This window comes from Brassica napus, chromosome C6 (genome assembly GCF_020379485.1).
Source record: "Brassica napus cultivar Da-Ae chromosome C6, Da-Ae, whole genome shotgun sequence".
In the NCBI taxonomy this organism is placed as follows: Eukaryota; Viridiplantae; Streptophyta; class Magnoliopsida; order Brassicales; family Brassicaceae; genus Brassica; species Brassica napus.
Genome location: NC_063449.1, coordinates 26008759 through 26022984, shown reverse-complemented (window position 1 = coordinate 26022984; position 14226 = coordinate 26008759). Strand labels below are relative to the sequence as shown.

Genomic DNA, 14226 nt, shown 5'->3' with positions numbered 1-14226 from the left:
AAACGAACCCGCAAAGATCCAAACCGAACCCGAACCGAAATTTAGAAATACTTGAATGGGGCTGAAATCTTTAAACCCAAAAACCTGAAACCCGATTAGATTCGAACCGAACCCGAATGGGTACCCGAACGCCCACCCCTAGTTTGTTATGTGGTCAAGTGTTCCATACGGTTAAGGAACATGTAAATTTATAGTGTTTTATTAATTTCAAATGCTATATATAGAAAACATGTTAAATTTAAAATGTTTCTGCTGCATTTTAAGAATAGGTAATTTGTGTTATGAAATATTAACAAGATATAAAGATGGTTATGTTTTGAAACATTAACTTAATATTAATTAGGAGATACATGAATAACAAATAAAAAAATTTGTGTGTAATTTGTTTCTTTCAAATCTTTGATGATCAATTGAAAAAGTGGATCTCTTTTTTTTTTTATCGCTATTTCTTATTTGTTTTTAGTTATGATTTTGCCAATACACACAACTCCACAACTCTTTATATAAAAATTTAAAGGTTGCAATGATTAATAACTAAGAATTGCAATGGTTAGTAAGAATTGTAATTGTTAACACCAAATATTGCAATGGTTCATCACCATACCATTATGAATAGTTACAATGGTTGATCATAGTTGTAATAGTTCATATTTAAAGACTACAATCACCAATAGTTGCATAGTTCATAGATATATATTATAAAATATTAAAATTATCCAAAAACTAAAATATCTAAATATTTATAGATAATTTTAATATTTTTTAACTGTATATAAAATAGATAGGAAATGAACTAAAAGATAACTCATTAAAAAGTTACGCATATTTTAGGATAAAAATATTTATCCTCAGCAATTTTGAGAATCCTTAAAAATTTATGCAGTTTTTAACTGATATTTAACCATGAAAACTAATATATTATTTTTGATGAAAAAACACAACTCTTAAAGCTAATACTTTTTAAATTGCCAATTTGGAAACACACAAATATAAATTGACAACTTCCTTTCAAATAATGCAACTTTAAGGATGCAAAGTGAAATGTTCATCCTATAGAAGATGCTCAAAGGGACATAGAGGCAAATGGGAAATGGAATAATCAGTTTGTGTCTCCACAGTCGATGGTAGTAAGAACCCCACGATGTTCTAACTGGGAGCCACCACCTCTGGGCTGGCTTACGTGTAATTTTGATTGCAGTTATCAGGAAGGGAGTGTGTATGCTGGAATCGGCTGGATTGTTAGAGATCATCATGGGACTCATATATGCTCTGGAACTGTCAAACTGAAAATTGTTAGTTCTCCTTTACAAGGTGAGTCGTTGGCTTTCTTATATGTGCTTCAACAGGTATGGATCAGAGGATGAAAAAGGGTATGATTTGAAGGATATAATAAGGAATTGGAGCTTATCATTAATAATATGGGAAGTTTACTCAAATATTACATATTTTAGGACAATTGACTAGAACCATACAAATCTTTTTTTATTACTGCCATTTTTTATACCAAGCGTGCCCGTTTTTATGTTATGAGAAAAAACATATTTACAAGAATGCCATTACTTTTTAGTGCCACATAAGCAAAAACCCGGCGCCACGTAGGAATTCGGTTCTGTGTTTTCATTAAGTCAGCCGTAAAGCGCTATATACGTCGTTACGGCTGAGTTATTGCTATGTTGCGGCTGAATTAAACAATGCGGCTGACTTAAGAGAAAACAACTGACTTAAGAACATAAGCCAGCTGTTCGTTACGGCTGATTTATGAGATAACGACTGACTTACGTACACGCATTACGGCTGACTTATACATCGGCGATTTGATTTCTGGAAAATTCGGCGGAGTTATAGTTAAGACATGGTTGAGTTATGTTTCCCCGGCTGAGTTAATGAACATCGACTGGCTGAGTTATTGAATTTACGATCAACTTAGGGGATGTTGTTACGACTGAGTTATATTTAATCAGGCATAATTGGATGGATTAACAGTAAACTCAGCTTATTTACGGCTGACTTATTAGCGAAAGATTAATTACTAGAATATCATTCATTTGATGGCTGATTTATTTGACGATACGGCTGACTTATGATTTTGCATCCTAATTACGGCTGATTTATTAGCAAAAGACTAATTACTGAAATAGTATCCACGTTTCGGCTGACTTACATTGTACATGAGGGCTGATTTATTTAGGTTGAGTTATATATTCGTTTGGAGGATGACTAACCGATTTTCCATGTCATCAACTCGGATTTGCCATGTCATCACTAGTCTAATGTTACAACAGTAAAATAAGGGTCTATGTTATCTTTACTCTTCATCTTTTTTTATCTATCTTCTTCATCTTTCTCTGAGATCTTATGGATCTGGTAATTATTGTTTCCGCAACTAGGTCTGTAAACATAGATTTTAAAAAAAATTGTAAATCTGAGACAGATCTACTGCAGTCGTCATCGTTTTCGATGATGATCGGTTAAAGAGAAGCTTCCTCTCCTCCAGTGTCATGTATGGCGGTCCGACATCCTGTAAGAATGTGTCTGACATCCTACAAGAATGCTCCCTCTCTCATTGGATTCGTCGTCTTGCAGAAGAAGAAAGACTCAAAGAGAGAGATGAAGAAGCTAAATCCTGTAAATTGTAAGAAAAGGAGAGAGTTGAACAAAAAAGTAAGAAAATGAGAGAAGACGAAGAAGATGATGAATTTGAAAGCTGATTTTATATGTTTGATGACTCAGATGGTGCGTCATCTGAATATGATAACTTTAGTTCATACAGTGAGTCTCCAACACATACGTTATGACTGAATTATGCATACGTTACGGTTGAGTTATGCATACGTTACAGCTGAGTTTATAATTTTTTATAACTTTATAGTTCTATAGTTTTGGGTTTGAAGTTCAAATTTACGAAAAGAATAAAGTTTTAATATTGTGTTCAAAAGATAAACTTTATAATTTTATAACTTTATTGTTCTATAGTTTAGGGTTTGAGGTTCAAATTTAAGAAAAAATTAAAGTTTTATATTGTGTTCAGAGTTGAAGGAATGATTTTGTTCCCGCCCAAAACTTTTTGTTTCCGCCCAAATATGAAACGTCGTGAAACAAATTACACTCGATGGCTGAGTTATATGAATGTTACGGCTGGCTTATACTATTCAGATACATTACGACTAAGTTATGCATACTTTACGGCTGAGTTATGCATACGTTACGGCTGAGTTATAATCAAATTACAGCTGACTTATGCATACGTTACGGCTGAGTTTATAATTTTTATAACCTTATAGTTCTATAGTTTAGGGATTCAGGTACAAATTTAAGAAAAGATTAAAGTTTTAGTATTGTGTTCAGAGTTGAAAGAATGAGTTTGTTCCCGCCCAAAATACGAAACGCCGCGAAACAAATTACATTCGACGGCTGAATTATAGGAACGTTACGGCTGGCTTATACCATTCAAGAGAAAAATTAGTCGCATAAATAACATAGATCTAACAACTCAAAAATCTGAGACAGATCTATAGCAGTGGTTGTCGTCTTCGAACATGGTCGGTTAGAGAAGAAGCTTTCTCTCTTCCAGTGTCATGTATGGTGGCGACTATGGTGAAGAGGGAGACCGGCGAAGATGGATCTGAGAAACAGCAACAAGGATGACGTCGGCGAGTATATATGGCGACGATGACGAGCTCAATATCCGTGACGACGGCGACGTCTTCGAACTTTTTTCTTCTTCTCCAGCAATCTTCTTTTCTTCTTTGACGTTTCTTATTCTCTCACTTCTAAGATTTACAAACCAAATATACTAAGGCATAAGAAATGAATGATGATGTATGAATCTCTCTTGTTTACAAGACATAAAGTGAGAGAGATGAAGAAGATCTGGGACTGTGAAGAACTCCCGAAGGAAAGAAAAGAGGAGAAGGAGACGTCAAGTAGAAGAGAGAAAGTGAAGGAAAAAAATATTTTAGATCATTAGATCAAAACTAATCAATGGTCAAGAATTGTAATCCTTGTACTAAAAAAACTAACCAATGAGAAAGAAGTTAGAAGATAACTCCAAGATGGATTTGTAGCCCTTAGATTAAAACAATCAATGGTTAATCTTTTAATTTTTATGGTTAAAATTATATTTTATATTAAACTGTATTTTTGAAAAAGTTTTAAATTTTAAAACTTGGATTTTATTATGTTGATTTTTTGACGTGTGGTTTAAATATGAAGTTTTAAGTTTTGGGTATATAGTTGAGTGAGTTTAGGGTTTGGTATATAGTGTTTTGGGTTTCGATTTAACATTTAAGATTATATTTTTAAATAACAAAAATATTAGAGTTTTAACATTTGTAGTTAGAATTTATGGTATATGATTAATTAAATTTTGTTTAAAGTTTGAAGTTTTATGGTATAGGTCAAAGCATGTGGTTTAGGGTTTAGGGCTAAAGGTTCAAAATAGATATGGTTTGAGATAATGTTTTGAAAATATTTAACTTTATAATTTTATATTTAATATTTGTAGTTTAAATTTTAAAATATTATAAAATATTATAATTTTATATTGAAAATATTAAACCCTTAGACTAAAATCAATCAAAGGTCATGAGAAAAACAATATAAATTTCAATTTTAGTTCTTTTCAATTTGTTTTTAAAATTGCTTAAATTTAAAGAATATAGTTACGGGTTTAAATCAAAATTTAAAATGGAATTTTAAATAAAAGATTTTTTTTTAAAATGATTAAAATTTGAGTTTAACTCTAAACTATAAACCTAAACCTTAAACTTGAAATAATAAAAATATATTGGATTTAATGTTTAAATATAAACTTTATAATTTTTATAACTTTATAATTCTATAGTTTAGGATTTGAGGTTTAGATTTAAGAAAATATTAATGTTAGAATCTGTTAAGTAAGAATTGTATAAGTGATTGTAAGAGAACATATATCTCAAGATCAAGTTACAGTATCAACTTCAAGAAACTATACACATTCAGTTGATTTATATAATGATAAGATGATCTTCAATATAACTTCTTAAAATACTTGAATTCAGTTTTCTGATTTTAGGGTATGTTTGAGGTATTGCTGATTTATATAAACGATACGGCTGAGTTATCTAAACGATACGGCTAAGTTATCTAAACATTTTCTGATTTTAGGGTATGTTTGAGGTATAGCTGAGTTATGTAAACGGCACGGCTGAGATATATAAACGACACGGCTGAGTAGTGTAAACATAGCATAAATCAAACACAAAATACATGGGTGAGTTATGTTTCTTACATAGAAAACCAAAAATAGAGGTTTTTTGCACCATTCCGGTGATAACTCGTCCATGTATCCAAGATTCAATGAACTCCTATGTGTCGTCTCTGCTGAATCCGTCACTTTTTTTCGTATCCTTCATTTTTTTTTGTTCAATTTTCTTTTTCACTCAGATCTGAAAAAAAAAATATTAGATTATCCAAATATTGGTATGAAATCACAAACAAACTTAATTAAATACATCCCACAATTGCCGATCTGGGTGTTTTTAGGAGTGTATTTGTCTTTTCTCCTCGGAATGCACACTTCTTATAGTTAGGTTTTCGGAGATTGGTGGGAAGTAACTCAGCCACCAATGCATATATAAACCAGCCGTAAAAGAAAAGTAACTAAGCCACAACATAAATTAAAACTCAGCCACAAACTCGAAAAACGCAGCAGAGAAGATGATTTCGGGCGATTGCAGCATAAAATATTTCGTAGAAACTATTGGAGACGACGATTTCGGGGAATACGATATCGGAGAAGACAAGACATAGAGTTAGTTCGGGGAAGAGGGAGTAAACACGATGTCGATGATGAGTTCTGGGAATAGGCGGTTAAGGTTCCTTTAGTTCTTCGACGAAGTTGTGCTGTGTTGTTGTGTTTTTTTTTTCAACGTTATGTAATTAAAGAAATGGTTGATTGTTCTCTATTGCTGATGTGGATACTTAATTAGTGATGTAGATTTAATGATTAAAAATAATTTCAATTAAAAAAAAAACTAACCAAAGGCCCTTATTGTTATTTACTTGGGGTATCCAAATATTTTAGTAATTTTTAAAAAATGTATAACACTCTAATAATAAACCAACTTTTCTAGTAATTTTCTCTTAATAATATCGTGGTTGATCACTTACAATTGGGCAATATCTTACATAATATATGTTCCTGGATTTATTTGCTACCTGAATGTTCTTTGGGATGTGTGAACAGAGAAAGGAACATGGCGGCTGATTCTCTGTCTAAGCATTCAATGGAAGATCAATCTATTGTAATTTTTAACTCTTTGCCACCGGTTTGGTTGGTGAGATATTTGTATTGACCGTAAACTAATTAAAGTAATAATACACTAGACTTTGACGGGTTTATTTTCAAAATTAAAAAAATATTTTAAATTAATTTCTATATAAAGTAGTGTATAGATCTAGGGACATTTATATAAAACCGTGAACCAAACCATATCAAACTCAAATACACGGATCAAAATTGAAATGCATTTCATATATAAGTGATCATATCCTATATCTATGGAGACAAAAATCTAAAACTGAAGCGAAAACCAAATAGGTACATGAATTTTTAAATACAAATTATATACCTAAAACTAATAATGTTATGTAGTGTCTAAATAACCAAATATCCTAAAACAACTATTTATAAACCAAATTACACGAAAAATTGAATTATTCGAAAAAATGAATTATCTGATATTTAAACTGAAAATCCCAAATGATCCAATATTTTATCTATAAATCTCAAATTACCTGAAAAAACAAAATCGAAGCAGAACTGAATTAGATCCACATTTTTTTGGGATATTAGTCTTTTCCTAAGTTTACTAGCAAACCGAACCAAAACCTCAATAACCCAACTGAATTAAACCAAACCAAATTTTGTAAATACATGAATGGCTCCTAAATTTCTAGAACCAAAATACCCAAACCGAAACCGAATGGTGGGGACTGATAGTGCATCTATATTTAAATGGTACGAAAAAAGCATTATGTTTTTACAAATTATTTAACTCCTTTTATTGGGGGTACACATGTGATGTACAGACAAATTGAAATATATCGAGTGTTTTATATCTGATCTAGACCCACAGTTGAACCGATAAACCCTTGACGTATATAATCTGGACTGACTTATGTTTTTCATGTAGCATTCTATCAAAGGTTCTACCAACTGATATGTTTCCACGAAATTCAGATTTAATGAAAACATGTTAATTAAAAATCGGATAAATAAAAAAAAATGTTAATTAACATATGAACCGACACCCATTACCCTCCGGTAAAACCCATAAAAACCTGATAACACTTTTTTTAAAAAAATATTAAACTTCGCGTATTCTTTTGTAATGGATAAAACTAAATAAACTATTTGATTTGTCCTTATAAAAACCCGGAAAAACCTGATAACACTTTTTAAAAAGTTGATTAACTTCTCATGTTTTATAATAATACATAAAACTAAATAAACTATTTGATTTGTCATATAAAGTAAATGTATATGAAATGAGATCATAGTTTAGAAATATATGAAATAAAGTTTAGGATATATGGTTTAGAAGTTTATGGAAATATAGTTTAGGGTATAGATCTCTAGAAAATATGTATTTGAACAAATACATAGATTCAAGAAAATACATGAAAATGGTGAGAGTCAAATAAGTATATATTATATGGTTCATTTTATAGGGATTTGGTTTGTATTGAAAATATACATAATACGTTGAACATATTTTGTAAGTTCATACATAGATTTTAAAAAAAATACATGGATAACATACCCACTAATTTTTATTTTTTTTGTCAACACATACCCACTAATTTAATCACGACCAGTAGCATTTTGATTTTTTTATGTATGATTATTTATATAAGGTCGAAAATATGTGCATTGCTTATTATTTTATTTATTTTTTGACTTTTTCCTCGCTAATGAAGTGAATAATAATGCATTCAAAATATTAATGTGTAAAAGACTATGTTAGATGCAAATATATCGGTGATATAATGATGATAGGCAGTTTGGGTTGTTCCCTATTAATAATACTGATAGTTTTGATTAATTAATGTAAGTATAAAATAAGACATATTAAGTTTCTATTGAATAGGTCCAACAAACTTTGTTTAATTAGATTTTTTAGGACTTCTTCCCTTTTAATAGTACTAGGAAACAAACCCGCGCATCCGCGCGGGCTATTAATATTTTTATTAAAAATTTAAATTATTTATTTTGATAAAATATATATAAGAAAAATTCTTTTAGATAACATTTTTAGTTTATTTTCACAAAAATAACTCTTTAAGAAGGAAAATAACCAAAATAGGTTTTATTAAATGCTAAATATGCATTTATATCCTTAGAGTTAATTAATCTAAGACTTAGGGTTTAAAGTTAAGGAGTGGAGTTTAGGAGATGAATTCAAATTTTTAAAAATAAAAAATAAATATTTAAATTTTCAAAATAAAAAAGACTATTTTGGTCATTTTATTTTTTGAGGGATATTTTTGTGACAAGAACTTAAAAAGTTATTTGAGAGAATTATTTATTTTTACTTTCTAAAAAATATTATTTTTTCATTTATTTCCCACATTTATTAACTATATATTTTTATCTGAAATATAATATACATATACGAAATTAATATGAATTATTTAAATTTTTACTTATTTTAATTTTACATTACATTTTTATTTTAAAATACAGATCAACTAAAAATTTATGAACAAATATTGACAAAATTAAATACTCAAAATAAGAAATGCAAAATAACAAAAACCAAAATAACAATTTGTAAACAAATCTATTTACAACTATAAAAAATCAGTATTGACCTTGTTTCCACCGGAATATTATTACAATGTATATCTTTTACATCTATAAAAATATAAGAGTTGCTGAAGATCAAATAGCAGACGACTAATGTTAGTATATTATGTTAAAGAAACGGAAGAGTGCCAGTCGTTCAAAAAAAAAAAAAAACAAAGTGTCTTACAAATAGTATAGAGTTTTATACAATTTGATAGTTTTACCAATATATAATTGACAAATGACAACTTTAGAAGAACAAGTTGTGTTAAAAGTAATTAAGGGAATGAAGAGGCTATTTTAAGAGATGTGCTTAGATGAATAGAAGCCTTAATTTTTTAATCTCAATTCTTTCGTAAATCGTAAGTAATTCATATTTAAAATAAAATAATCTAAAACACTTAACTAAATAAATTTATAGAGAATGATGAGACATTAAAAGTGAGATTCCCTCGTATTCTAATCCAAAAATACGAAAATGAATAAAATTATGATTAGGCAAAAAATGATAGGAGTATAAAATATTATAATACTAAATATATGTTGCATAGAGTTCTCCAAAGATAAGATATTTTAAATTATTATTATTATTTTTATTTTATTTTTATAGATGACCAGAAAAAAGAACAGCATAATTAAAAAAAAAAGAATAATCATTGTAAGAGATTAAATTATTTCAATGAACATATGCTTTTATTTTTGATATGAACCCTACATAAACAATTCACATATGTAATACTCCCTCTGTTTTTCTTTATTTGACGTTATATAGATTTGCACACCGATTAAGACACTCAGTCCATTATCTTTTATATCATTTATTAATTGAATATATTAATTGAATACCTTGTATCGTAAACACATGAGATATGATAAATACAGGGCAAAACAGTCTTTTGTCACTATAATTTACATTATTTTCTGAGAACGTCAAATATATAGAAACAAAAAAATTATTCCAAAACGTGATGTAAAACAAAACGGAGGGAGTATCAACCTAGAAAATTAAATTAAATTTTCCTAAGAACCAATCTCGTCTATTTCTAATATGAATTCTAAATGTATTTTTTCAGTTTAGAGATAGGTTTCATTTTTATACAATAGCTAAAATTTTATATTTTAAAATCTTATGTTTCATTAACTTCACAACATTTAGTTACTAAATTATATTGTAATATAAAATTTTAAAAATATTTACCTTATTAAGTTTCAAATTTTACAATTGTTTGATAAACTATCTTAGAAATTCAAACAAAAGTAAAATAAACTGTATAAGGAAGATAAATTAAAAAAATTACTACACCATTTTAAAATCATTTTATACGGCATACTCACATTATATTTATGGTGAAGTTCAATAAATTATGAGATATTATCAATTAACTTTTAAATATTTCTATAATAAACTGTCGAAGATGGTTTTTAATCACATTTATATTTCTTTTTCTTTTATTTTTTGTTTGCGTATTTGAAAAACACAATTTCCCCACCAAAACAATCTCCTATCTATTGAAAATATAACCACACGTGATTTGTTCATGATGTGATATGGTGTTAGCGATATGATTTTCTGCTCATCAACGTTGATCGTCCAGTGTAAAAATGCGGGATTGAACAAAGATTTGTGCTGTATAAGAAGCATGCTGAGAAGACATATCATCTTTTATTGCATTAGTCTTATTAAAATTTGGTAAGATCTAAGTGGAAGACTCACTGATTTTAACTCAAGTCAAAGCTGCTCAAACAGTATCCTTTCTTTTTTTCCCATAGATAGGCTCCGATTGTTACCAATTAAAACCTTAAGTAAATTGAAATTAACATGGTTAGTCTAGGCTTGGGCTTTGGCCCAAGTGGTTTACATGGTAAATCGTAACAGATGATCGGTTCATCCTCTGGCATTAGTCGGAAGGTATTCCAAACTCGGATCAGGCAGTGTGGTAGTCAGTCCACTCTGTAGCACTAAGTGCGTTCCTCCCGAGGCCGACCGGATCAACCGATAGAGTTTATCAAAAAAAAAAGCTGGGAGATAATATGAACTGTATTTGTTAGATAACAACCTATTATTTTCCTATACCTTCAAGCTGGGAGATAATAGATAATTAAACTGGGAAATATTTTTACAATACGTGTGGTTCAGCAATATTTACAAACCGGTTTGAAATTACAAATAACACAAGAGCGCAAATGTTTAATCATGCTGCAATGGCTGTTATCAAATGGTGAAAAATTGATCAACAACTGTTACATTAGTTAATAACGAATGCAATGGTTGACTTGAACTTTCGCAAATTTTCGTATATATATATTACAATTATTCATTTAAATGGTTTCGCTTTTTCACTTAAGCTTCCAAAAAAAATATTTTCTGCAATTTTGAATTACAATTTTTCATTTCTTTTAAATATATTGATTTTTGAAGTTAAGAGATGTGGCTTGTGAGTTTCTTAGAATTGACATTAAAGATGGCAAGACAAGTCATTTCTGGTTTGATGATTGGCTGGTTAAGGGGAGACTTATTGATGTCACAGGAGCAGCTGGCACCACTTATCTGGGTGTACTGAAACATGCCAAGGTTTGTGATGCAGTGACAGGTAATGAGTGGAACATTAGAGGAAGGAGAAGCCGGAGATTCCATGATCTTTACGATAGTATCTTGGCAATTGCACCCCCTTCACCTAATAAAGGAAGAAATATTATAATGTGGAAACATGGGGATGATGACTACAGACCTACTTTCTCAGCTGTTAGGACTTGGGATCAACTCAGAGTTAAGCGAACTAAAGTGGAGTGGAGCAGAATGGTCTGGTTCGCACAAGGGGTCCCTCGATACTTCTTTATCACCTGGTTAGCTGTCCGGAACAGGCTGTCAACAGAAGATCGTATGAGAGATTGGGGTATAATGCAGGGTTGTGAGCTTTATGAGGAGAGAGATGAAACAAGAGACCATCTCTTCTTCGCATGTCCATACTCAAACACGATTGCAGCAAATGGGAGGGAAGAGTCTCGACTACATTTTTGCAAAGATGCTGTTCCAAACTATAGTGTATCACATATGGCGGGAGAGAAATGCAAGGCGTCATCAACAGAATTGGACCTCTATTGATCAATTGCAACGACGCATAGATAAAGCAGTCAGAAATCGGATATGTTCACTCAGATACAAACCGGGCCACAAACTGGAGGGGTTAATAAGAGGATGGTTCCAAGTCACACTTTAGTGTCCATACCACACTAAGGCTATTCTTTTATTTAAAAGCATTGTGCGTTTGTAAATAACATTTTTTTTTATAGATCAATAAATTTGAAATTTCATCAAAAATAATATATTGATTTTTTTTCTTGGCATATTTTGTTTGCTTGATATAAAATTTTATAAAAAAAATCAATTTGAGTAGATTCAAAATATGAACTTTGAATGAGATGTTATACAGATTGCAATAAACATAGATGTTATACAGATTGAAATAAACGTAGATGTTTTACATCAAGAAAGAAATATTAAAGGAAAGACACTCGTATTAATTATTGATAATTTGTGTTTTTCAACACACATCTCTGTAGACTTGGCATTCAAACATAAATTGTGAACATGTTTCTTCGAAACTTCAAAAGTCAACCCATACTTCCCCCTGAGCTTAAGATTACCAACAAAATAACAAAAGAAAATGATTTGGACTAAAGACAGCTTTTGCCGAAAATTTAAGAGGCTCTCGATACACCAGAAGTAAATTCTCCTACCTAATTATTATCACTAAGACCAATATTCTCGCATGTACAGATGATACGAAAGGAAGGAGGCACTTACCTGACTGAATCTGGTCCCAAAGCGCGAAATAAACCCTAATTGTTCGGTGAGAAGAAAACATCTTATACTCTCGTTAGACTAAACATATCTACACTCTATGCAACCAGTTAAATCACATCTGTTCCATTTAACGTGGACGACGACCAAAACAAACTTAGTACAATCAGCTTCATATGGACAGAAAATCTTAACCCTTCTCTTTGAATCTCTTGTTAAATGAAACAAGTTTAGGAGTTGTAAATATTACTTTTGTTTGTGTTTCAACGATGATTCGGTCAAGAAAATTACCTTTTTGATTTGGCGAAACGGTACTAAAGAAGATCAATAAGTTCTTAAGAAAAAATGTTTTCTCATATTAAATAACTCCACATGGTAAATTAGGATATTAGTGGGTTGGGAGACCGTATAAAAGAAGAGATGGCGAGAGAAAAATCAAGACTACGGTGTGGTGAAGACAAGGGAAAAGTTCAGAGAGTGTGACAGTTGGTAGTGGTGAAAACAGACAGGAAAAAATTTGGAGAGAGAGTCACTTGTTTCCATAACAAAAAAAAAACCACAGTAAGTGACGCAAAAAGATGTAGGACAATAAAATTGGATGGGAGAACAATGATTAAGGGAAATGATAAACAAACAATGAACCATAGGACATCTAAGCAAAAATACTGATCGTGTGGACATCTAAGAAGCAGCAGCAAAGAGGAGTGAACAGGAGACACAGCCTATCAGAGAGAGGAGCCGTAGTCGGCGGTAGCGCACTCTGGAGATGCGGCTGATATATTTTCTGATTGTTTGTATTTTCACACGATCAATATTTAAAATTAAGGAACAATGTTTGAGTGGAGATACTAACAATCATAAAATACCAAAAAAATGTTCTCTTGAAGACATACCTCCTCTGATTCCTTGTTTGATTAGTAATTTTCACTTGTATGTCCTCTGGTTCTCTTGAAGAAATACCTCCTCACGTATCAGAAAGATTTTAAAACACCAGAATATACACTCCATCCATCTATTATATATAGGTGCAAAAATTAAGATTCTGAGAAGATACCAAAGACATCTTCAGAAACTAATCAAACAATGAACCAGAGGGTATCAAAGCAAAAATATTGGTAATTGAAGAAACTCGAACAATAAATTTAATAATAAGCAAACTACAGAGAAATAGCAATACCTTAATCTGAATCTGAAAATATCTCTAAAACAGAGAGGGCTATAGACATAAAGATCTGCTGCCGTAAAATTAAACTAACGGGTTTGAATGTAAAAGGAGACGGATGGAGATAAGAAGCAGAAGAGAGAACCATCGAAAACTTGAAACAAGTTTGAAAAACTATACAATCTCTTCAATATATAAAATTAAAAAAAACAAATAACTCCTAAAGGAAGATGATGACGTTCCAGTGAAACCCTGAGAGTGAAAAGATACAACTGTTAAGTGAAGATAATTTTTGCAATTTAGGGGACGCCTCTGAAGAGATATGAAGAAGACGTTGTTTGCTAAAATGACTCGATGATGTCATACCCTTCATCTGATACAAAATTATATCCATTGGATTATATTTTTAGGGTAAACTCCACCGCTAGATTA

At 30.6% G+C, this 14226-nt stretch overlaps 1 long non-coding RNA gene across 1 annotated transcript; it reads right to left on the bottom strand.

Annotated features, from left to right (window-relative positions):
- Positions 1-10951: 10951 nt before the first annotated feature.
- On the bottom strand, positions 10952-14185 carry LOC111206252. Its single transcript, XR_002658402.2, has 3 exons — positions 13810-14185; positions 13526-13644; positions 10952-13404 (listed from the first exon to the last, which is right to left on the bottom strand). It is a non-coding gene; the product is annotated as an uncharacterized LOC111206252 (long non-coding RNA).
- Between the last annotated feature and the right edge of the window lie 41 nt (positions 14186-14226).